At 38.4% G+C, this 25,569-nt stretch overlaps 1 protein-coding gene across 4 annotated transcripts in view; it reads right to left on the reverse strand.

Moving 5' to 3' along the window:
- Positions 1–10,976, reverse strand: part of PHF24 (PHD finger protein 24) — a 29,726-nt gene extending 18,750 nt beyond the window's left edge. For 2 of the 4 annotated variants that reach the window (XM_031945419.1, XM_031945417.1), the window contains exons 1-2: positions 10,215–10,976; positions 804–854 (exon numbers count right to left, since the gene is read on the reverse strand). The gene's annotated coding sequence lies outside the window, so the exon portion shown is untranslated. The remainder of the gene's footprint in view (positions 1–803; positions 855–10,214) is intronic. The other 2 variants (XM_031945418.1, XM_031945420.1) reach the window with 2 other exon arrangements.
- Positions 10,977–25,569: the final 14,593 nt, after the last annotated feature.

Below are 25,569 nucleotides of genomic sequence, written 5' to 3' on the forward strand. Positions count from 1 at the left end.
AAACTCTCAAAATATCTTTCTTCTGAGCATCTAAATATACTTGATGACAACTTAACAATTATTTCACATTATCTAGGTAGATCAAAGTTAATACTCCAGCCAGTGGAATTCACAAGAATTGAGTGTTGTTTCAACAATCACTGACTTACTAAATTCAAAGTCATTAGATCAAACAGATTTTTAACAAAGCAATTACCCATCTTAAGAGGGAAAAACTGAGATACTTAGAATAGCCATCACCAATCAGATTGTAAATAAGATGCAGAACTAGAAATGAAACCCAGGAATCTTGCCTTTTGGAGGCTATATACTCACTTCTTCCAGTTAGGAAATGCTAGATTTGTCTTTTGTATAATCTTAAAATTTGTCAATCTCATGTTTTGCTTCAAAGAACTTCAATGCAGTGGGAAGATAACTTTGGAGAAACATGTTAAATTAACTTTTTAAACTGGAATAAGATGAAGGCTGTGCATACAAGTGGATTCTTATTGGTTTTGTGGGAAGGCATATTAAAATGTATTGAACAAAGCCCAGACAACCAAAAATGAAATCTCTCAAAGTTATTTGACTTTGTATCAGCATAATAAATGTCCTAACCTCCTAATGACCCCTTTCTTTCTATAACCTATTGTTCTATACAATTACAAAAATAATCACTGTTTTAGAAAATCTCAATTGTTAATGACACTCTAAAATGATCTTTGTAATTCATTTATACAAGGATCCTGAAAAAGATGAAGTATTCGTTAGCATAAAGTCACCTTATGCCTTGAATAAGCACTCTATGAAATTGTTTTTCTTACCTGAAATAGCTCAATTTCCTTGGCCACACTAGGTTTGTATGTGAAGCAGTACTGTAGTAGGATCATGAAAAAAAGAAAACCACCAAAATTAGGATCTCTGGATACTAAACATGTTACTTTTAGAATTGATATAGTTTTGATTTTGAAGGGAAAACTGAGAATACAACAGCCCACTAATGGGGCTAACTTACTTGCAACTTTTGGTATGAACAAATTAGAAATTGCATAAAAGGTATCTTGATTAAATGCTCTTTTTAAAATCACAGTGATTTGTGCTTAGGTGCTTTTGGGGGGAAAAAAAAAAAACTCCACAACAAAACAACCACAAGCTTAGTTGCAGGACAAGTGGAAGATTAATGATTGGTCAAAACAAAAGATTGGGGGGGGGGGGAAGATTTCCTTCTGTTTAATAAAAGCCAGTGAAGTCTGGTGGGTGGTGGTGAGGTGGGAACAAGGCATGAGGATGAATGTGCTTGTTGAGATTTTCCTGGCTCTCTCTGCCTTTCATTTTCTTCCTAAGAATACGCTAGAGAAATATGGAATCAAAGGATTCCAGCTTTAGCCATTAAGCTATTCCTCAGAAAACTACAAAACTAAAGATATTCCCAATATTTCTTTAGAATATTCTTGGGAAGAAAATGAAAGGAAGTATAAACTTAGCGAACAGAGTCAGTAAGACATGAATTCAAATCACATGTCTAACACTGAAAGGCTGTATGTATAATCATGGGCAAACTGCTTAATAACTTTCAACCTCTGGTTTTTTTTTCATTTGTAAGAGAGTGGTAATTAATGCCTTCCTCAAGGAGTTGTTGTGGGACTTAAATGATATAATATATGGACACTATATATTGCTGTCCTGTCCCATAGATGCTCAATAACAGTTATAGCATGAATACTGTGGGAGACCATGGGAAGACAGTTCATTGTGTTAAGATCCTCTCCTTCAATAATAATAGCTATGTAGATTGATATAGCCCTTTGCATTTAAAAACTGTTTTCACATATATTATCTCACATGATTCTCATAAGAACTGTATGAGTACATAAGACTTCAAACTTCAAGTTCAAGGGCTCTTCTTACACTACCTTTAAAAAATTCCTCAAGATGGGTTAAAGGTCAGTGAGACTAAAAACTTAACTTCAAAAATATTTATGAACTCATCCAACCTAAAACATGATTCATATCTATCTTGCTTCTCCAGTAACTAGGCAAATTAAGAAATGAGATCAGGGTCAGCAGAAATAAAAAGAAATCAGCAATTGATGGCAGTATGGTGACTTCTCTAATCATAGGACACAGTTAGCTAAGGATGGATTACATAAACCACATCAGCAGAACAAGGGAGACTAATTATACTAAAGTCAATATGGTACTCAATGTTGGAGGTCATCTCCTGTGGTATCCTGTTCCGTAGCACAAGAGACCATCAAAGGAGAGCTCATGGTTTAAGGGAATATGATGAAGTTTGAAGTCTATTTCCTCAATCTGATAGAGGAGTATATATCCTGAGTTCCTGTTAATACATGAAGACCATGGCATTTGTGATTGGTCCAAACAGATACCAACCAATTTGTGTAAATAGTCAGGAAAAGCCTGTGCTTTGGGGAGAAAATGAAAGTAAGTATAAACATTGCGAATAGACTCATGAAGACCTGAATTCAAATCACAGAGACTATGACCTTCTGTGGCTAAGAAAGTGCCATAACTGCTAGATTATGTGCTCACTACACAATTTAGGTTTGCTCTTGTTAGTTATATAAGTTTTTAACCTGTCAGGAAAAAAAGTCAGTCCTTTTACTGTTGATAGTAAACATCAAGGTCCATGGACTGAGTAGGCTTACAGGCAACATTAAGGGCTGTGTGATCTGTAGTCATCTGATCAATGACTGTAGCAATAAAAATCCAATATATACTCAAGTACCATATGTCCTGGTGTGGGATCTGTTTTAGCCATTTGATCTCCTGGTGATAACCTAGGGAGCTATTTTTAGATTTGACTTCTCCCTAATCCCAGAAAGAACTGCAGGTGGTGCCACTGGGTCTCTGTTCTTCACCTTTATTTGTCCAGGGATGCACCAATAATAACTTTAGTTAGCATCTGGAGAACACAGTCACCAAACTTGTTATCTATGGTATATAGGTTCTCGGGGAACAGATAACACAGAGAAGAGCTGAGGCTTCTTGCTGGCCACTTAAAAACACCAGAAATTAGATAGCCATAAGCATTGAAACTAATTAGAATAAAGTATGACAGAAGTCTATTCTCCTGGTTAAGAGAAAAGTTAGGTCTACTATAAATTTTTAACATCAACACAGCACCAGTCAAAGAATCTGTTGTTTGATAATTTTTTCAAATGTGTCTGACTCTTTGTGTCCTCAATTAGAGTTTTCTTGGCAAAGATAGTGAAGTGATTTGCCATTTCCTCCTCCAGCTCAATTTAAAGATGAGGAAATTGAGGCAAACAGGGTTAAATGACTTTCCCAAGGTCACACAGTTAGTGTATCTGAGATTGGATTTGAATTCATAAAGATGAATCTTCCTGATTCCAAGCCCAGTGCTCTATCCATTGCACTACCCTAGCTGCCCTCAAAGAACCTGTTGGTATGTTACAATTAGCTAAGTACATTACTCAGCGAAGGAGGAAGAAAAAATCCAAGCCAGGAGTATTTGGTGGGCAAAATGCCATCAGTTCTGTGGTTTATTTTAAGAAATCAAATAGATTGGAAATGAAACGGTGTTTCAAACAGTTAAGTGCTAAAACTATCAACACAATTTTTGCAGAGAAAATGAGCTTTTGTAGAAAAGTGAATAAGAAACCTTGGATATCTTTTAAGTAATGTTTTATCTCCATATTTCATACCTGTGTCTCAGGCAACTAAGCACTTTTGTGCCAGAAGGTTTTCTTTTAGGAATCATTTATCCTATACTGATACTGCAAGTATACTGATGTGCAAGTTTGTTTGTTTTTAGATTTGCCACCATATTGTATAAAATTTATGAAGTTTCTAATTCTGGATGGTTCTGTGCAACAGAATAGTATAAAAGCTAACATATACATGTTCCTATTCTTTATAAACTTTGGCCCCATGTAGGACTACTAATGTCCTTCATACTCACTCCTGTTAATTTATCTTCACACCATCTCTTAAATTTCTCTTTTTCCATTCACATCTACTACTCCTGATCCTAAAACAACCTCTCACTTAAGACAATTACAAAGGTCTCCTAAATTATGCTCTAGTTCTCTGCCTCCAATCCATTCTAGCAGGTTAACATATTAACTCTATATCTCCCCCCCCCCAAAAAAAAAAAAAAACTCCTGGCATTATCACAGCCAATCAAATAAAGTAAAAACACCTTGGAGTCATTTAACTTCCCTTTCATGACAACACATTATTCTCTTTGAAACTTATTAGAATCAAATTGGACTACAAGCCATTTGGCAATCTCATCTTATTCTCTCAATTCTATGCTGCTTATATAGTGTACCATACTGAAAAAGATACAGCACCCACCATTTCTATTTTTTGAATGCCTTCCCTTCTTATAAAGTCTAGGTTAACATTTCACTAGAAATTATCTCTCTTCTAATTTACATTATAATTAAATGTATATGTCTTATTTCCTCTCTTATGGCGTATCTTAAAACTCACTGAGGCCAGAGACCGGCTTAGATTTCATCTTTTATCTTTAGCACCCAGGACAGTGTCTTGTATATAGAAGTTGTTAAATAAAGGTTTGCCAAACTGAATTCACTCTTGCTGGTTTTCTCTTCCTCACTTTTGTTACTTTTGGTTGGACACTGACAATCACAAATGCCACTCTTTTTTGTGACAAAATACCATGGCCTTGGGCTCTTTTTGAATACCATTGGAGAGTTTAAGCCAGAACTTTGGTTAACAACCATAGTATATCTTCTACACATTTCACAAACTTTCTAGGACCAGCCTGTTGGTTTTGCTACTTTTTCCACGTTTTATAACCTAACCCATTTTGCCAAAGGTTCAACACATTTCCTCTCTTTCATGTGTCTTTCAATAAAAGATCTTTTAATCTACATTTAAAATTACCCTTCAATGCTCTAGATATTTTTTGCTGCCTCTCATTCTGCTGTGCATGACCAGATCGTTCAGAGCCTTGGCTCATCCCCACGCTTATCAATTGCTTCCTCTGCTTCTATGCCCACGTGGAATAACATCTTTGGAGCTCAGACCCCATGGATTGATGCTCTTATATTCTACTTAGGAATCTCAGAAACTTTTCTACTCCCTACCTTTGGTGTAATGGAAATGACATGAATCTGGTGTCCAATGACCTATATTAGAAAACTAGCTGGGCAGTCAACTCCCTAAGATTCAGTTTCCTTATCTGTCAAATGAAAGGACTGTACATCTGAATTTCCTTCTAACGCCAAATTCAATTCTCTATTCTAAGCTGCATGTGAAGATGAATGTGAGAATGGGTGGAAGAACAGGTATGGTCCAGGATCCTGTTTAAATGGGAGTCTATACTTCATTAAAGAGCCATTGTAAGTAAATTAGGAAAAGATAAAAGAGATGAAGCTACTAGGTTGGGTTTTTTTGTTTTTTATTTTTAATGAGAATAAGAAAAACTGAGAAGAGGCAGTAGGGTGCAGAAGTTAAAAAGGTGGCTTCAGCATTGGAAAGCACTGGATTTCTTGTCCTCCCTTTCACACACATTGGCTATTCAAATACATTTTTTTTTTACAAATATCATTAAAATACTGTGACCCTGGGTAAGTCACAACTTGTCAGCACTCCAGGCAACTGTTAAGACTATAAATTGATGATCTGCAATGATAGAGGGAATTTCCTCATTGGTAGTTCCTACACCAATGAAATCACAGATATAGAACACTGCTTTCCCATTAACCATCATTTTTTCCCCTAAAGAATGAAAATTCCATTGTATTCCATAAACATTTATTACGCATTTAATCTGTGCAAGGTACCAGGAGACACAAGGGCAATTTCTGCTTTCAAGAAGTCTATATTCCACTGAAAGATAAACCATAAACAGAAAAATGAAAGTGACTACTAATAACTGGGGGATGGCATTACAGGGTGAAAAAGCTTTTTTTTTTATTAGGAAAAAGCACACAATATGAGTTTTGAAAGAGGCTAGGGATTTAAAAAGATTAAAAGTACATTCCAGGCACAGGGGATAGTCTATGCAAAGTCACAAAGAAATAATAGGAGTGTGAAATTCAGGGAATAGCAACTAGACCATTTTCGCTGGGATGTAGACTTTATGAACAAGAATTACTGTGGAAAGGTACGCTGAAGACAGATTGTGAAGGATTATAACTAAGCTGAGGAATTCAGAGTTTATCTTCAAGTCAATAGGATTCTTGAAGAAAGTGACATGTCTGTGTTTCAGAATAAGATTATTGGCAGGTGTGTGGAAGAGAGACTGGAACTGGAGAAGCTGTCTCAAGGATGGCCAAACAATTAAAATACAGTGAACAATATCTACAAATAGTTTGTGACACAAATAAAAATATGGGTGCCACTATGGTAGACTAGACAAGCAGTTCACCTAAATCCAATCCATAACTGAACACAAAGTCCCTCTACACAAGTGGTTACCCAATATTCATTTAAAGATCCCTATTGAAGAAGTACCTACTATCTCTCAAGGCAGTCAATTCAACTTTAGGGTAAAATGAATTATTAGTAAGTTTTTTCTTGTAATAAGCCTAAACCTGCCTCTTTGCAATATTTACCCTATTGTTCCCAGTTCTGCTCCCTAGGGCTTAGAGCAAATCTAAGCCTTCACATTAACCTGTTCTTGATGATGTAATCCTAGCTCTTTATAATCACTACCTCTTTTTCTAGATTGCTTATAGATAAGATAAGACTAAACTGTTCCCTAAATTCCACCAAGTTGTGAAAGTAAGTACGGGCAGCTTACATTGAGGGTAGTAACCCCTGGGTCCAGATAGGAAAAGACATTTTTCCTCTAGGACTTAAAAGTATGTGTTTGAAGAATTACGATCAATCCATTGAAATGTTACTAGGACATTAGACAAAGAATAGTTATATATTTTCGGTGCAGTAAAGGAATATAAATACTGTGTAGCTTTCTAAGTAACTTTTTGGAACTCTGTAATTTTTCCCTTAAAACATTTGGGAGCCCTAGTCAGTAGTAAATAATTAGGAAAAAAAAAAACAAAAATAAACTGCAAATATCTATGGGAATTGGAAAAAAAAAAAACTGCTTTGTCAGGAGGTTATATAAGCACATTAACCAACACATAAATCAAGAAACACTAAAGCACCTACTAAGAGTAGATTCACAACTAGAAGGGATTCATCTACGATTCCAATAGTTCAATATAAAATCAGAAAACTGAAGCCCAGAAAAGTGAAATAATTTGCTCAAAGCCATAAAGGCAGTAGCAAATCTTGGGATTTGAAGTCCTGGTCCTCTGATTTTCTACTGAACCACGCTGTTGCTGCCTCCTCCCATTCCCCACTGATGTGGGAGATAGACAGCCTGGTACAGTGGAAGGGACTCAGAACTGGAAATCTAAAAACACCTGGGTTTGAACCCTGGCTCTGACGTTACTAGCTATATGACTATGGGCTGTTTTAGTTTTCCTAACTTCATGTAGACAATGTGATAAACACTCTTACTATTTAGTTCATAGGGTTGTTATGAGCAGTGTTATGTAAATTTAAAACACTTCAAGAATCTGTGATTTCATGATAAAAACAGACTGTTCTGCTCTTATAACTTAGTATGGGGTTTTGAGGAGTTGCTATGGCAAAAACAATTGATCACTTTGGGGCTAATCTGGTAAAATCTCTGATATTAGCTAGGTTGATCTGGGGGCAGTAGTCCTACAAGCCAACCCTAGGTTCCTAGGATCTGCCAGAGTTTATACTCCCTTGTCATAGTCCTTGAGAACTGCAAACCACATGCTTACTGGGTTGAGGCATTGGAGGAAGGCTTTAGTGGGTGTTAAAGCACTTTATTAAATAAATTGTTGCTCTTTACTGGATGGTACTAGTGAGAAACATTATAGATTCCTTTGGATCATCAACAGGAGAGGGAGAAGCCAAATGGGTGGTGGTGGTCAACTCCAAGATCACAGTCTTCTGAATTCCTGGGTTTTTGGAGTGTGATAGGAAGAGATATTTCAATTCAATAAACACTTATTAACAGCCTACTGTATATAAAGCACAGTAGTAGAAACTCAAAATACAACAAAAAAGGAAATGATCTTTACCCTCAAGGAGTTTAGAATCCAGTATGGACGAATATGAGGTACACAAAAAATAATACAAATCAGAATATATGATCTGACAAAAGGGATACAGTGGTGGATTAGATGGGAGTGGATCAGGGAAGGCTTCATCTAGAAGCTAGCACCTGAGTTGGTGTAGGAAGAAAAAAGAAAGACAACCTGCAGACGCAGGCTAGCACGTACAAGACGCAGAGATCAGAGAGGACTAGAAGAGACCCAAAACATTAAGTGATCCAGTTTAGCTGGAATATAACATGTATGAAGGGAAAGGATATGAATAAGACCTGGGAGGAGATTGGAATCAAGATTATGGAATACCTTTAATGCCGGGCTAAGGAGTTTGTGCTTTAGTAGTAGACAATGGGAAACTTGGAAGTTATTAGAGCAAGGGAGTGATGTAATAAAACCTGTGCATTAGCAATATTATTTTGGTAGCTGGGTAAAATGAGTAAATTGTACAAAGGAAAGGCTAGGAAGGAAGACAGTTTCACTTCTGTTGTGTTGAAAGAGAGTATCTAGAGGAAGGAGAATTGAGATAGAGGTAAGAGATTAGTCACTTATATACCAAAATAATTTAAATCACCAGCATAAATAAGCTACATAAGGAAGATATATTGGAAAAGGGGTGTCTGGAAACATCAGCGCCCATTTCTAAGCAGCCTCTTCTTGCCTACTAATTTGAGATCTCCCAAATTATATAGGAATATCACAATGCTTATGCTATTAAAGACAGGAATTGGAAAGAAATCCTATGATGCAGCAGGAAAAAAAATATGGAGATCTGGGGTCCCTCTCAATTCAGTGATCTTCTGCAAAACATTTCCTTTCTGAAGAATTCTAAAAGCTCAGTTTCCTAATCTGTAGAAGTGTTATCTAAGGTCCCTTTCATTTCTGTCATTCTAAATTGGTTGGGTTCTAGGCAGACTGAAAAATAAAAGGTTTTAGAGGAACTCAGTCACAGGGTACCATTCCAACATTTTCGTTGGCCCGTTTTTGGTCTGGTGAAGCCTGTGAACCTCTTCTCAGAATGTTTTAAAATACATAAAAAAAAAAACCCACAAACATAGTATTAAGAAAACCCAAATAGAGATGTAATTTCCCCCCTCAATCCAAAGAGTTTACGAACCCTTTGAAATCTATCCCACCAACCCCCTGTAGTCCTGTGGAGCCCAGGAAAGAACTCTTGGCTAAGTAGACATTTTCTGCCTTGGTCTCTTAGTGCAGCATGCCAACATATTCTTTCCTGCCTCAAAGACAGCTTTTTCTCTCACCACCTTCGCTTAACAAATGAAAACCACTCAGCAGCTTTCAGGATCACTAACTAAAATCCATCTACTTAGCTTTCTCCTTGGTGACCCCCTTTCTCTCCAACCTCAATTCATAGCCAGCTAGGACTGCACACACAGGTATATTGCCTATTTTAAAGCACCATAGAATTTTAAATGACAAATAGAAATCTATATACTGTTTCTAAAGAACCTAAAGCATCTTTCTGGAATGCCTGTGCCTTCAGGCCAAAAACTCCCCAGTTCGAAAATCCTTCTCCGGACAAACGACCACACTAGTCCTTTTAATCTTGCTTGAGCTTCCCTCTCAGTCTGCCCCCCCTCCCCCCCCACAAAGCTCCAACTTTCGCTCCCCGCACTTGCCCGGGCCAGCTCCCCCAGACTCTTCCTTCCCACGGTCAAGTCCTTTGGTGGAGGGGACCCCAGAGTCCTGGAGGGATCATTCCGTCCAACATTTTTCCGGGTGCAGGAGGCAACGATCAGTCCTCTCCCTGGCCAACCACTACTGATTAAGCACCTACTCTGTGCCTGGGGAGCGCAGTGGTCAGTGCGGGAGACGGGCGCTGTTCGAGGCAAAGGCGCCGAGCGAGCCGGCGCACAGCCCTCGCGGACCCTCACCAGCAGGGATGGGGCAGCCACGCCCCGGGGCGCTCAGGACCCGGGGAGGCCCGGGGCGGGAGCCGCAGGGCGTGGACAGCTGCGGGCGGCCCCCGGACGGGTCCGCATTCCACGGCCGCCCTGCCCGGCCCTGCCGCCCGGCCCTGCCGCCCTCCCCCTAGCCCCCGGCCCAGCAGCGCTCCAAGCTCATACGGTCCCCCCTCCCCCCTCCCCGGCTCCCGCCGCTCACCCGGGAACTCGGCTCCGGCTCGGGTCACGGACTTACGACGTGGTCTCCTGCCCGCACATCCTCGCCTCCCACTCCGGAGCCGGGGCAACGGCGACGCCTTCGCCCCGGGAGCTTCCCAGGGAGGATCCTCCCTAGTGTACCCCGCCAGCCCCACCCAGGGACCGGACCCGTAGAAGGCTGGGCGAGAGGCGGGCGGCGGCGAGCCCCGGCCCGGGGCGAAGCCCCCGACCCGCACCCGCCCAGGGAGGCTCGGCTCGGCTGGCTCGTGCGGCGACCGCGGCGGTGGCCGTTATCCGCTGCTGCCGCTGCGGCCCCGCCGGTGCAGCCGCCGAGGCTACTCCGGCCCGGCGCTGGCAGAAGCGCCCTTGGCTAGTGGGCGGGCGGGGGGCGGGCCGGGAGCCTGGCGCCCCCTCCCCTTTCCCCTCCGACAGGGGGGCGGCGGTGGGGGGAGCGGAGCCGCAGGGACGGTTAGAGGCTCGGCGCGCGCCGCCTGCTGGAGGGGGAAGGGAGGAGGCACCGCGGCGGGGAGGCTGGGAGGGCGTGAGCGAGGAAGAGCGCGGGGTGTTGGCTAGCGGAGGGGGCGGCGGGCCGGGGGGCGAGGGCAGGCGTCGGGGTGACCGGGGGAGCGGTGTAGCAGCTCCGGCCTGACGCAGGCGGGCTGGGGAATGCCAATGAGCGCCCCCCCCCGCCGAGCCCGGGGACTGCAGAGCCCGGGACTGCACCAGCTAGTCCGTCCGACTGGCACCGGCAAGGTCAGTCACAAGCCGAGCCCTCCCCTTCCAGGCCCCTCGGCCCAGCCCAGAACGGGAGGGGGCGGCTGCGTGCACGCGTGCGTGCACGGATGCATTCGTTCATTCATCCGCCCATTCATTCATTCATTTATTCATTCATGAGCCCCCATCAACTTCCCCTCCGGACTCGGTGCCTTAGAGAGTTCGTTCGTGAGAGTGATTGCGGCCGGGGGAGGAGGCGCCAATTAAAGCCAACCGGAGCTTCGTTTCTGAGGCTGGGATTTAAGGAATCCGATAGAACCCGAAAACCTGGGACGGAACTCGGACCCCTCCCCCACCCCCTCCCACAAAGGCGCGGGGGCCGGGGGGAGGAGGACTTTGCTGCTCCTCGGGGTCCAGCCGGCTCACCCTGCTCGTGGGGGGTGCAAAGCCCTTGCACGCGGACCCGAGCAGCGAAGTGCGAAGCTGCAGGAGCATTGCACACCTGTCTGGGGAAGTGGGGATGACGGGTTAGGAGCTTAGCCCTCTTCCAGCCTTCGCGCCCAAGCCTTGGCTTAACCGGGGGAGGAAACTGAGGCTCGCTGAGTTTGTGGCTTTTGCAGGGTCCCAAAGGCACGAAATAGATTTAGGGTTAGAGCCTCCCCTGCCCGTTTTCTTGCAAGTGTAGGGCTGGGTACTCTGATCTTCCCCCTTACTCGGGGCCTTTGCTCTTCCTTTTCTTGAGCGTTTTTCAGGCAGACCCTCCCGTCCCAGGAGTTCATTTTTAATCGCTCTATCACTGCTTTGAAGCACAGCCGTTCAGGAGAACACAGTAGCTGCAGATCTGGGGGACTGGAGGAGCTGGGTTGACTTAGATAGGAATAGGTGAATCTGGAGGAGAGGGTTTAGAGGGAGAAATCATGAACTATTGAGCTTGAGAGCCTGTGATTGATTCATCTGAATCTGGGAATCATCCTCATAGAAATAATTAAGCCCAGGAGAGCCGATGAACCAGCCTTCTGTGTACTATTTCCTGCAGTAATTAATAAGACTTCTATTTTTAAGAGCAAGGTCTGTCTAGCTCTCTTTACACACTTTTCCTGCCTCTTTGTCTTTGCTTATGCTGTTTTCTATATCATGGATGTCTCTTTCCCCTTTTCACCTGTTGGATTCCCACTTATATCTCTGTGCAAATACTGTCTTCTCTGAATCCTTCCCTGATCTGTAATTCCTTCCCTACTTGGAATTCACATTGCATCGTTTTGCAAATCTAAATAATGTCTTAAGTCACATCATATATTGTAATTATTTGTCTTATCCTTAATTATTGTGTCCCCTGTAAGCTCTATGAGGGTAGAGATTGTATTTGATCCAAATTTATCTTACAGTTCCTAAGACAGTGACTTGTACACAGTAGGCACAAGATAAGGGTTTTTTGAATGAATGAATAACTACTTTATGTCTACACTGTTTAAGATGATTTTGACAACATTTACCCAGGAACCTTATACAACAGATTAATACAATGGGTTTTTCCATTTATTTAGCATATGTTCTTTTTAAATACCTAAAATATTCAAACAGTATAAAAGTTGTACTAAAAAAAAGAAATTGCTATACGGCTGAAAGAATTACAAAGAAATGTGATTAAATTCCAGTGATATTCAGTGAACTCTTCGATTTACATTGTTGCAAGTAATTTTTTTGGTGTTCAATTTCCTTTGTTAATAATGTATTGAGTTGGGTTTTTTCACTTTTTTATAGATCCAATTTTTCTTATACAGCAAGATAACTGTATAAACGTATATATATATATGTTGTTTTAACATATTTATTTTTTTATACATGACCAAACCATTACTTTGCTGTACAAAAAGAATTAGACTCTGAAATATTGTACAATTAGCTTGTGAAGGAAATCAAAAATGCAGGTGGGCAAAAATATAGGGATTGGGAGTTCAATGTAATGGTTTTTAGTCATCACCCAGAGTTCTTTCTCTCGGCATAGCTGGTTCAGTTCATTACTGCTCCATTGGAAATGATTTGGTTGATCTCATTGCTGAGGATGGCCAGGTCCATCAGAACTGGTCATCATATAGTATTTGTTTTAACATATTTAATATGTATTGGATTACCTGCCATGTCGGGGAGAGAATGGGGGGAAGAAGGGGAAAAATTGGAACAGGTTTTGCAAGGATCAGTGTTGAAAAATTACCCATGCATATGTTTTGTAAATAGTAAGCTATAATAAAAAAAATAATATACTGAGTTATGCAACTCTTCTTTCTCAGTATGCTTGATAAATAAAGATCAACATCATTTGCTGTGACAGCCCTGACAAGTAAGTAGGCATGGTGTTTGGGGACCCCCTTCAGAGCTGAATTATTCCAGTAACTTTGTAGGCAGAGGATTGTAAAGGGTGATGGTATTTAATGTCTTTTCAGCTTCTTTCTGGTTTAAAACTAGAGCTGTCAACAAAGAGGAAGAGGTAACAAATCTGTTCCTTAAAAAAATCTCTGCTGACTTCCTGGAATATAACTGATTTCTTAAATCCATAAAATATACATTATTGCTTATCTAAAAGTATTAAAAGCCATAGCTTAATTTATTTATACTTTTCTGCTCTTTACAGTATTTCTTTCTCTTCTGCCCAAGTGATTTTAGGATACACTAGATTCCTGTATTGAAGGAACACAGAGCATATGATTGATCACAGCAGGATAGGGATAGTCAGAGGAAACTTCTTGAAAAACCTGAGCTTTGAGCTGAGTCATAATGGAGAAAAAAAGAGGGTCAGGCAGCCTAGAAAGAGGAAACAGAATGAACAAAGTCCTATAGATGAGTGTGTAAGATTTGAATGGGACTAATTTGATTAGAATAGAAAGGGTGTTCTGGGAAGCAGTTTGCTATATATTCTTATATCATTTGTTCTTTTATTGTTTTACATTTGTAACAATAAGAATCAGCTGCTGAACTCTGAGGGCTGCTTACTCCAAGGGCTTACTCTGAGGGCTGCCTTTCTAAGATGGGCCTCTTTCAAATCTGGACCCATGAACAAAGACTAATTTCAGTCCTGGGGGAGATCCACAACCTAAGAAAAGAGTCGGTCTTTTTTTTGGCTCTTTGGCTCTTTAGAAGCCTAACCTGGAACTTTGTAGAGAATTGCTTAAGGTTTCAGTTTGGGCTCATGCCTGAGGTCTCTTCCAAAAAGTAGGGAGTAGAAAGGGACTCAAGCTTCAAGTTTGTTAAACATTTCTTTTGGAGGAAATAAATAACTAAAACCCATAAGTGCCCCTTGACAGAAGAAGCCAGTAACATATCTATTCTTATTTTCTTTCCAGAAGCTGATACTCAGAACATCAGCACATGATGCAGTTTGCAGAGTTGCTGAATTTTCTGTGCTGTTAAATAGTTTCCACCATATTCTTGTCTTCTGGAAAGCTTCACCAAGGGTTGATTTGATCTTTCTCCTGGCAGTAGTCATCCTCTGCAGAAACTCACTTAGCTCACCATTCTCCCTAAACAAGGGACCAAAACAAAATCAGGGACCCAATGCCCAGTCTCAATGACTGAAACCCACACATGCTTGAGCTGCCATGCCAAGTTTGCTATTCCTCAGGCCATCAATCCCACCCTTACCCCTTCAGGGAGAGACTCAGAGACTACTTACATTTCCAGAGAGAAGAAAAGAGAGGTAGAAGGTAGATTCACTTCTCTTTTAAAGTCTACTGAGGCTGTTTTTGCTCAGTGTCAATAAGGGGACTGTTACTTCATTCCTGGGTTCCCAAGTCCTAAAGAAATGGCTACAGCAAGCATAGACCCAGCATTTCCATGGAGTGTACTCCAGTCTTCCTCCTGCTGTGTGCATGTTTCCTCTTCCCAAACAGATTAATGTTTTTCAGAAGTCAGGACCTGTGTTTTCAATTTCTTTTTCATCTCCCTTAGTACCAAATAGAGAGCTGTGCATACAACTGCTATAGAGTGAATTGGTTGAGAAGCAAAAATGAGGACAGTTGTAAATGCTTGGTGAGAGGGGCACTATATTTTCTTTTTTATTATTAAAATTTTTTATTTTCAAAACATATCCATAGATAATTTTTGGCATTTACCCTTGTAAAACCTTGTGTCCAAATTTTTTTTCTTCCTCTCTTCCTTCCCACTCCATCCCCTAAAAGGCAAGTAATTCAATATATGTTAAACATGTGCAACTCTTCTATACATATTTTCGTAATTATCATGTTGCACAAGAAAAATCAGATCAAAAAGGAAGAAAATGAGAAAAAACAAAATGCAAGCAAACAATAGCAACAAAAGTGAAAATACTATGTTGTGATCCACACTCAGTTCCCACAGCTCTCTCTCTGGGTACAGATGGCTCTCTCCATTACAAGACCATTGGAACTGGCCTGAATCAGCACTGTATTTTCTTAAGCAGAGTGATATTTTACAGGGCCAATGATATCCTCAAGTGTAGGCATTCCCTTTAGTGGTGCAATCTGTACCTATCCATGCATGCGTTCTCTTCCCCTGACTCTTTTACATTTCTTCACATACATTTTCCATATGAAATCTAAAATTAAAACAAGAAGTAGGGAAATAATGTGGTTGAAACTGCATAGTGATTCCTAGGTTAAAAGACTAAATAAATGGTTGTTTATATTTTTCTTGCATACCATTTTTTAAAAGAAAACATTTTTATCTAATTATAAAAAAGGAGAGACACTTAACTTAGGTCTTAGTCCTTTCATTTTATAATAATTCCTTGTGTATGGGAAAAGAGAAAAACAGAATCTCATTAATTCCTGCTCCTCTCCCATCTTAATAAAGTAGCTTATTAGCTTTTAGAGATAGGTGCCTCACAGGAGTACCTTTCCTAAATTGGTTTTGGGATACAGTTTACTGAGAAGGTTCTTAGGATGTTGCCTGCTTATGCTTATCTCTATTTATTGCTGAAACATAGGCTCCATGCTTCTCTTCTTACTTGATGACCTAGAATGAAGAATTACTATGGCAACCAACAAGGAATCACTGGATTTCCTTCAGAGAAGTCCCAGGGCTTTTCCATCTGGAATTTCTAGACTGCTCCATTTGCTCTTTATTCACCAAGAAAATGGCAGGAAGTTTCTCTGGTAAATGTTACACTCATCATTTATCTCTTGGCTCTATTGTCAGAGATCACTGGTTTGATCTATTATGTAAGGTCCTTCAATATTATTTCTCAGAAATAAGCCATTATTCTTCAAGGGTGGCCTAGGTATATTTCTCTTAATTAGTTGCTCAGAAATGGTTAACCTTTAGGGAATACTAAATGGTCACTTTCTTAGATCACTGTCTGATTTAAGCCAGCAATAAATACCTCTTCTTCAGGGGAAGATTATTTCATGATTTATTAGTTTCATCTAATTTTTTTTTTTGCCTCAAGCTAGAATGGGATGTTTCCTTTTATTCCTCAAAGATTCACCACAGCATCCAGAACCATGCTATGCATAGAGTAGATGCTTAATTAAGGTCAATTGATGGATAAAGTTTTGTCATTTTTTTATATAGCCTCTCCAGCCCTACTTTGTAAATTTTATTTGTAAAAGTTTTGATTTCCAAATATCTTATGCATTCATTATTACTAGGTTCTCTTACTACTTGGTGGGAGAGATAAAGCTAAATTTGTCCAGTAGATAGCAAGCACAGGATGTTGTTATATATAAAAGTATTTTGTAGCAGTTTCTCCCACAAATGGAACTTTGCTAAGCAAACCATTTAACATAGTGACCCTCTTTAATAGCATTTGCAACATTCAGCATCCATGTCCTTCCGTCTCTCAAACTAGAGATAGGATATCTGTTTCATCATCTATTTTCTAGGACTAAAGTTGGATATTGCAACTTATTTCAGTTTGACTAACTTTTAGTGTTATATACTTTTTGTGGATATTGTTCTCTGAGTTCTGCTCACTTCATTTTGCATTAGGCTATACAAACCTTCCTGTGTTTCTCTGAATTCTTCATATCTGTTGTTTCTTATGGTGCAATAATATTTGTATTGGTGCACCATAATATGCTCAGTAATTCCTGGATTGGTGGGTATTCATTTTATTTTTACCCTTTTGATACCACAAAAATGCTGCTGTGAATGTTTGGTATATATGAGACCTTTTTTTCATTTCCTTGGGATATATCCCTAATAAGAGGATCCTGGGTCAAAGGGTGTAAATAGTTTAATAACTTTTCTTACACAATTCCAAATTGTTTACCAAAATGTTTGGACTAATTTACAGCTCCACCAACAGTGTGTTAGTGTGTCTGCCTTCTGATAGTCCTTCTAACACTATTTCTTTTTTTTCCATCTTTGCCAATTTGATAGGTGTGAGGTAAATCCTCGAGTTATTTTAATTTGCATTTCTCTAATTATTAGCTATATGGAAAATTTTTATATGATTGTTGGTTTGCAATTCTTCTTTTGAAGACTTTTATTTATTGTTAATGGCTCTTGGTCCTTTTTATTGTTTCTGTTCCCTATCTATCTTTGAAACCAGACTTTCATCTGAATGAATATTAATGCAAAATTTTAAATAAAATACTAGCAAAGAGGATATGGCAATATACTAAATAATAGTAATTCTTCAGCTGTACTTGTCACAAAATCATACACAAAAGAAGTGCCACAAGTACTATTTTATTCAACTTGTGTGTAGCCCAAAATTGCTTCTACAACATCTCTATTCTCTGCTTGTGAAGTAAATCTAGTGAAAGGTTAAAGATTCTCTCTTGAAGAAACATCCTGCTTTTGAATCTTTTTAATTATTAGGAAGTATTCCCTTAATATCAAGTTGGAATTGGCCTCTGTGGCTTCCAGGCATTACTCCTACTTTTATATTATGGAGCTAAAAAAGGGTGAGCCTAGTTTTTGTTTCATATGCCAATCTTTAAATACTTGAAAAGATCCATAATGCCTTATTCCTCCCAAGTCTTCTCATCTCTACCCTAAAAAAATCTGTACTTCCTTCAACAGATGGCATATTCTCCAATTTTCTTGACATTTTGGTTACCCTTTTTGGGATATGCTCCAACTTATGCATGCCTTTCCTAATATGTAGTACTTGGAAGTAATTAATAGTACTCTAGAGGTAGTCAGACCAGGGCAAAGTATTATTTTCTCCTATATCTTGGATACAGGATACTTTACTTCATGTCATCTAGAATAATAGTATTACATTTTGGACTGCAATATCAACATTGTTGATTTCATATTGATTTTTCAGTCCATTAAAACCACCAGATCTTTTTCATATAAATTACTAGCTACAACTCCTCTTCACATACTTTTGTAAGTGACTTTTTTAATCCAAATGAAGAATTTTAAACTTATTTGGAATAAATGAATTAGAATTTGACCCATCTTTATGATGTCAAGATGCTTTTAGGTCTTTATTTTGTCTTTCAATATATTAGCTATCTCTCCCAGCTTTATCACATCTTAAAATTTGCCAAATATCCCTTTATCTAAGTCATTGATTAAAAGTGGTGCTAGGCCAAGGCCAAAACCTTGGAGCACTTCTCTAGAAACCCTCTTCCAGGTTAACTGACTTAATTAGTGACTGCTTTGTTCTAATCATTCCAAGCACTCTGAATCTTCCTAACTGTAATATTGCCTAGCCCCTACATTTCTCTCTTATTCACAATGATAACATGAGAGATCTTATAAAATGCTTCTAAAAGTTGGCACTTCCCTTCCCTAAGAGTATAGTTTTTTGTTCTAGAACTGGGGAATCAAAAAGTGGCAATGAGTGTAGTTTGTCATTACTTGTTCTTGACATACCTTACCTTCTAGGGATTATTGCTAGAGATTGTTCTTTACTTTGTAATTATTGAAAACATATCTTTGGTCATATGGGTTTTTTTCTGTGTTTACTATAAAAGTCAAGCTCTTTATTTTAATTTGGAGATTTTATATTCATCCCTGTTTGAAAATCAAGACATTTCTGTTCTCTGTGATCTTTTGTTGAGCTCAGCAATTACACACAAGAGTTCTTTTACTACCTTGAAATATAATGTATTCTGTCCTGGTGACTTACTGCCACTGAGGGAAGCGAGTAGCCCTCTTCTGGTCTCTTCACTTCTCTTGTACTTTTTACTTTCTGCTTTGAAAAGGAAACACAAAAACTAAGTTGATAATTTCTCCCTCATCCACTCACAGTAGTAATTCTGTGCTTTCTTTGATCCTCTCCTTTATTCCAAATAGCTAAACCCCACCCCACTTTGTTTTTTCACTCACTGCCAGTCTTGGCTCATTCTGAGCTTCAGGATACCAGGCACTCTTGTATTCATTCTTAGTTACTCGACTTAGCTTTCACCCTCTACACATCTAGTGGGGTATGGGGAGTTGTAAGAAGAAGTGTTAATTTGAGTTGCTTGATATGTTCCTGTGAAATTTATCCTTTTGGTTTTTAAATCCCTCTATTACCACGAGTCAACTTTCCTTATAAAGTATTAAGTTCTCGAGTTTTCTCTATCTTTTCTCTGGATCATTTCAAATTTTCTCAGATTATATTAAAGCTTTTGTCTTCTGTATCACCTATCATTTGATGAAGTGGTCACTCTCAAGGTTCCTGTCATTTATATGTCAACAACTGGTTGTTCCTTGTGGGTTAGAATCAGCTGCAGAATAACAGTTCTCTGTGTCATTTTCTTTTTTCTTTTAAAAATTTTTCTCAAAAGCAGTTTATTTTTCTGAGTACATGTAAAAATAGATTTCAACATTCATTTTTGTAAGATTTTGTCTCATTTTCTTTTGAAGGATAAAATAGTAATTAATTTATTTTTTCAGTTGCTCTGCTTTTCTCTTAGATAGGAGAACCAGCAGATCTTTGGGTGGTTTCCACATCTAATTTCTGGTAGTCTTTGCCTCCACAACAACACTATCCTCTGTGTTGAATTTCTTTTTGTTCAAGTGGTCTGTTACATAGTTTCAAACAATAATATCACTTCTCTTTCTTTATTGATCTTCATTCAAAAAGTCAATCATGTTTTCCCTTCAGTTTCTCAAATATTCTTTCGAATATATATTCTTAATTTACTTCTCCTCTAATGCTTCCTTTATATCTAATCTCAGGCAGGTATTCATATCTATCCTTATCTTCCAAATTTCCTGTCTTCCATGGCATAAGTGATGCCAGTTTTTTTGTCCCTAAAGTCTTTAGTTTGTTTGCCAAGGACTTCCCGATTCTTAGTGATATTCTCTCTTAAGTTTCTTCTAGTGGTAGTGGTATAATTTGCCCTCACATGTGTCACCAGAAATGGATTACGATCATCAATTTTGACAAGAGCTCACATCATATCAACAAATTATTTTTTTACTTCTTTTTTTTTATTTAATAGCCTTTTATTTACAGGATATATGCATGGGTAACTTTACAGCATTAACAATTGCCAAACCTCTTGTTCCAATTTTTCACCTCTTACCCCCCCACCCCCTCCCCTAGATGGCAGGATGACCAGTAGATGTTAAATATATTAAAATATAAATTAGATACACAATAAGTATACATGACCAAAACGTTATTTTGCTGTACAAAAAGAATCAGACTCTGAAATATTGTACAATTAGCTTGTGAAGGAAATCAAAAATGCAGGTGTGCATAAATATAGGGATTGGGAATTCAATGTAATGGTTTTTAGTCATCTCCCAGAGTTCTTTTTCTGGGCATAGCTGGTTCAGTTCATTACTGCTCCATTAGAAATGATTTAGTTGATCTCGTTGCTGAGGATGGCCTGGTCCATCAGAACTGGTCATCATATAGTATTGTTGTTGAAGTATATAATGATCTCCTGGTCCTGCTCATTTCACTCAGCATCAGTTCGTGTAAGTCTCTCCAGGCCTTTCTGAAATCATCCTGTTGGTCATTTCTTACAGAACAGTAATATTCCATAATATTCATATACCACAATTTATTCAGCCATTCTCCAACTGATGGACATCCATTCAGTTTCCAGTTTCTAGCCACTACAAAAAGGACTGCCACAAACATTCGTGCACATACAGGTCCCTTTCCCTTCTTTATAATCTCTTTGGGATATACTGGGTCAAAGGGTATGCACAGTTTGATAACTTTTTGAGCATAATTCCAAACCACTCTCCAAAATGGTTGGATTCGTTTACAACTCCACCAACAATGCATCAATGTCCCAGTTTTCCCACATCCCCTCCAACAATCATCATTATTTTTTCCTGTCATCTTAGCCAATCTGACAGGTGTGTAGTGGTATCTTAGAGTTGTATTTTTTTACTTCTTATAGGAAATCACCAACTACTACTTTTTGTCTCTACTCCTCTGGCTCTTGTTGAATGATGTCTCATCTTATGTGAATTTTCATCATCATTCATTGGAATATAAGAAACTGTATTCTCCAGAAATGGTTTAGCATGTTTGGTAATCTTTCCATGTATTCTGTATAACATGCTCCATATTCCATCTTTGACACAGGTGAGAATTCTCCATATTTTCAACTCCTTTTTGTTCATGAAACACTTCAATTCTTTCAAGGCATGCTTCATTTTTCTTAGACCTGTTCTTCTGACATATCATATCATATCATATGACCTTTTCATATGATCTTTTTGTACAGATATATGCATTTTAGTGAAAGAAATATAAACTTAGCAAACTATTTGTAGACCCTTGCAAAATGTTGCGAAAATAACCTTTTTCTTATTTTCTTTTTTTATTGTTCCACATGGCTTATGATGTTGGTAATTGCTTTGGTAATCTGCCTTTAAGACAGAAAATTGGCCATAAATGAACTTCCTCATAAAAAAGCACCAGGACCAGTCGGATTTACAAGTGAATTCTATCAAACATTTAAAGACCAAATAATTCCAATATTAAATAAATTATCTGGAATAAAAGACAAAGAAGGGGTCCCACCAAAAAAGCACATGATAAAATACAACATTCATTTCTATTAAAAACCACTTAAAAGTGGAGTAGCTAGGTGGCACAGTGGATAGAGCACTAGCCATGGAGTTAGGAGGACTTGAGTTCAAATGCAGCCTCAGACACTTCACACATTAGTTGTGTGACCATAGGCAACTCATTTAACCCTAATTTCCTAGCCAAAAAAGACAAACAAACAAAAAACTACTTGAAAGTACAGCATAAATGGACTTTTTCTTAAGTTGTTAAGAACTATTTATCTAAAACTATTAGCAAGTACTTTTTGTTATGGGGATAAACTAGAAGCCTTCCTAGTAAGATCAGATGTGAAACAAGGATATCCACTGTCATCAATGTTATTCCGTATTATATTGGAAATCCTTATAATAGCAATAAGAGAAGAAAAAGAAATAGAGGGAATCAGAATGGAAAATAAGGTGATAGAATTATCTCTTTTTGCAGATGATATGATGATATACTTGGAAAATTCTAAAGACTCAAATAAAAAGTTAATTGAAATAATGAAAATTTTCAGCAAAGTAGGAGGATATAAAGTAAATCCACATAGAACAAATTCAAAGGAACTAATTTTAAAAATGTAAAGAAAGGAGGTTTAGCAGTGCCAGATCCTAAACTATATGATAAGGCAATAATTACCAAAACTATCTGGTATTGGCTAAGAAGCAGATAGATCAGTGGAACAGAGTATACATACAATCTACAGCATTAAACAAATATAATAAGCTAGTGTTTGACAAGTGTAAAGACTTAAGTTTTTGGCATAAGAATTCATTATCTGGTAAAAATTGTTGGGAAAACTGGAAAGCAGTTTGGCAGAAATTGGGCATAGACCAGTATCTTATACCATGTACCAATATAAGGTCAAAATGGATACATGATCTAGATAGAAAGGGAGATAGAATAAGAAAACCTGAAGAACATGAAGACTAATGGATAGGTGAGGAATTTATGAACAAATAAAAGAGTGTTGTGAGATATAAAATGGATAATTTTGATTACATTAAATTAAAAAATTTTGCACAAATAAAAAAATGTAGCTAAGATCAGAAGTAAAGCAGAAAACTAGAGGAAAATTTATAGACAGTTCTTTAGATAAAGGTCTCATATCTTAAGTATATAAAGAACTTTTTTAATTTTCTAAGATTGTGAGTCTTTCTTCAATTGATAAACAATCAAAGGATATGAACAGGCAGTTTTCAGATGAAGAAATCAAAACAATTTATAGTCACATAAAATGCTCTAAATCATTATTGATTATAGAGAGATGCAAATTAAAACAACCTTGAGATATTGTTGGGTTTTTGGAGCATTATGGTATTATCTCAGCAAGAATTCAGGCTCAGAATTTCTGACCCAGGCAAGGGCATTTATTTGGGCATTTAAGGGAATAGAGATTATGCAACCTATTCTCTTTAAGGGAGGGAGCTAGTAGCCCAGCAGAGGAAGGCTGAGGTTTATATAGAGAAGAAAAATAGGAGAATTGTGCAGAGTAAGAAAACTGGATAATTCTAGATTGGATTTCACACACATTTGGAGAATTTCAGATAAGGATATATGTGAGAAAAGTGCCTGTGATTGAAAAAAGGTAAAATACAGATAAGGTGTGCATAGAAAAATCCTTTTGCTCTACTGGGGAGAAAGAGGGAGAAAGAGGGAGGGAGAGACAGACAGACAGAGAGGGAGGGAGGGGAAGAGGGAGAAAAAAAGAATTTGGACTGGGGAAGCAGTTAAGATTCCATCAATATCATCTCACACCAATCAGATTGGCTAAAATGATAGAAGGGGAAAGTGACAAATGTTGAAGGGAATGTGGAAAAATTGGTATCTTAATTCATTGTTGGTGGATCTGTGAGCTAATCCAACAATTTTAGAGATTTGGAATGATGCCCACAGAGTTATTAAACTGCCTATATCTTTTGATCCAGCAATACCAATATTATATCTATTTCTCAAGATGATTAGGGAAAATGGAAAAGAACCTACATATTTTAAAATATTTATAGCAGCTCTCTTTGTGGTGGCAAAGAAGTGAAAATTATGGGATGCCTGTCAGTTGGGGAATGGCTAAACAAATTGTGGTTTATGTTCATGATGGAATATTACTCTTCTATAAGAAATGATGAGCTTAATGATTTTAGAAAGGCATGGAGAGACCTCCACAAAATAATGAAGAGTGAAATGAGCACAACCAAGAAAACATTGTACACAGTAACAGCAACATTGTTTTAAGAACAACTTTGAGCAGTCAAGTCATTCAGACTTATGAATACCCCAATTAACTGCAAAGATCCTATGAAAGAAGATGCTATTTGAATCAGTACATATATATGTGTATGTATGTGTTTTTTTAGACACACACATACATATTTATGTCTAATGGTAGCCATGTCAAAATTTTGGGGTGGGAGGAAGTGGAAAAAAAGAAACTTACATAACTTTGTTGCATATTTGAAAAGAATAACAATTTGTACATAATGGATCTGCAGTTTCAGGTTCACTCCTCTGTTTTCTATCCATCTTTGTTATGTAGATGTCTGTTTAATTTCCTAAGTTTAGAATAAAATTAATATGTTTTTAAAAAGACAGAAAACTGATCTTTTTGGGGGGTGGGGTTCCTGAACAAGATTTAATTTATTTAGGATTAGCTTTTCTATCTTTTCTGGAATATGACCCTATGATCTGCTCAGCTTCCTATAATGGTTAATTTATTTTATTCCTTAACATACAGAGAAGCAAACCAAAGCTGTCTTACAAGTAAAAACCCAATTGTTTCTCATTGCTCTTGATCTCCAAATATCTTTCTATATATTTTTGATCCTTAGTTTCTCTCACCATTTTGATGGGGTGGGACAAAGTTGCTAACTAAGCAAGGATGCAAACAAAAGCCTGCATATGGGAACGATTAGAATCTGTCACCTTAGAACTACAGCCTGGATTTGAATTCCACTTCTCTTGTGTGACCTTAGCTTAATCATTTAACTTCTCTGAAGGGCAATTTCTTATCTACTAAAAATGGGGGAGGGTTGGATTAGATGGCTTCTGAGGTGCCTTCCAGTTCCAAATCAATGATCCCATGCTTTTTTTTTTTTCCCATCTTGCCGCTGACCTTCAGATTCCCCTCTTATTTCTTTGGTTATAAATAAATCTCTAAATATATCACTATCAGTCTATAAATAATGTTCAGCATTTATTTATTACGCACATATTTTGTACCTGTGGTTCTGGAGATAAAAAGAAAAAAATAAAAGAAGTGCCTGCCCTCAAGGACTTTATATTCTGATGGGGGGGGGGGGGGGAAACAGCAAATGTATCAAAGCATACAAAAGAAATTCGGAGTAGCAGGTAGGTAACCTTGGAAGAATAGATGGCACTGGCAGCTGGAGGTACATGAGGAACCAGAAAAGAAGACCTCCTGGAGGATTCTTGAGTCTTAAAGGAAGCCAGGGATTCTAAGAGTTAGAGTTTGGGTGGGAGAGCATTCCAGGCCTGGGGGACAGCCCGTGAAAAGAGGACAGAAACAGGAGATCTTGGGTGAGGGATAGGGAACTAGATCAGTTAAGGTTGGATTGTAATGTTCTTGCAGGGGAGGAGAAAGTGAGAAGATTGAAAAGATAGGAAGAGCCCAGGTTCTTACCCTGGAGATAATAGGGAACTGTATGAGTTTATTGAGCTTGCTGGTGGAGTGGGGAAAGAGTAG

This window comes from Sarcophilus harrisii, chromosome 1, assembly GCF_902635505.1.
Source record: "Sarcophilus harrisii chromosome 1, mSarHar1.11, whole genome shotgun sequence".
Classification (NCBI taxonomy): Eukaryota; Metazoa; Chordata; class Mammalia; order Dasyuromorphia; family Dasyuridae; genus Sarcophilus; species Sarcophilus harrisii.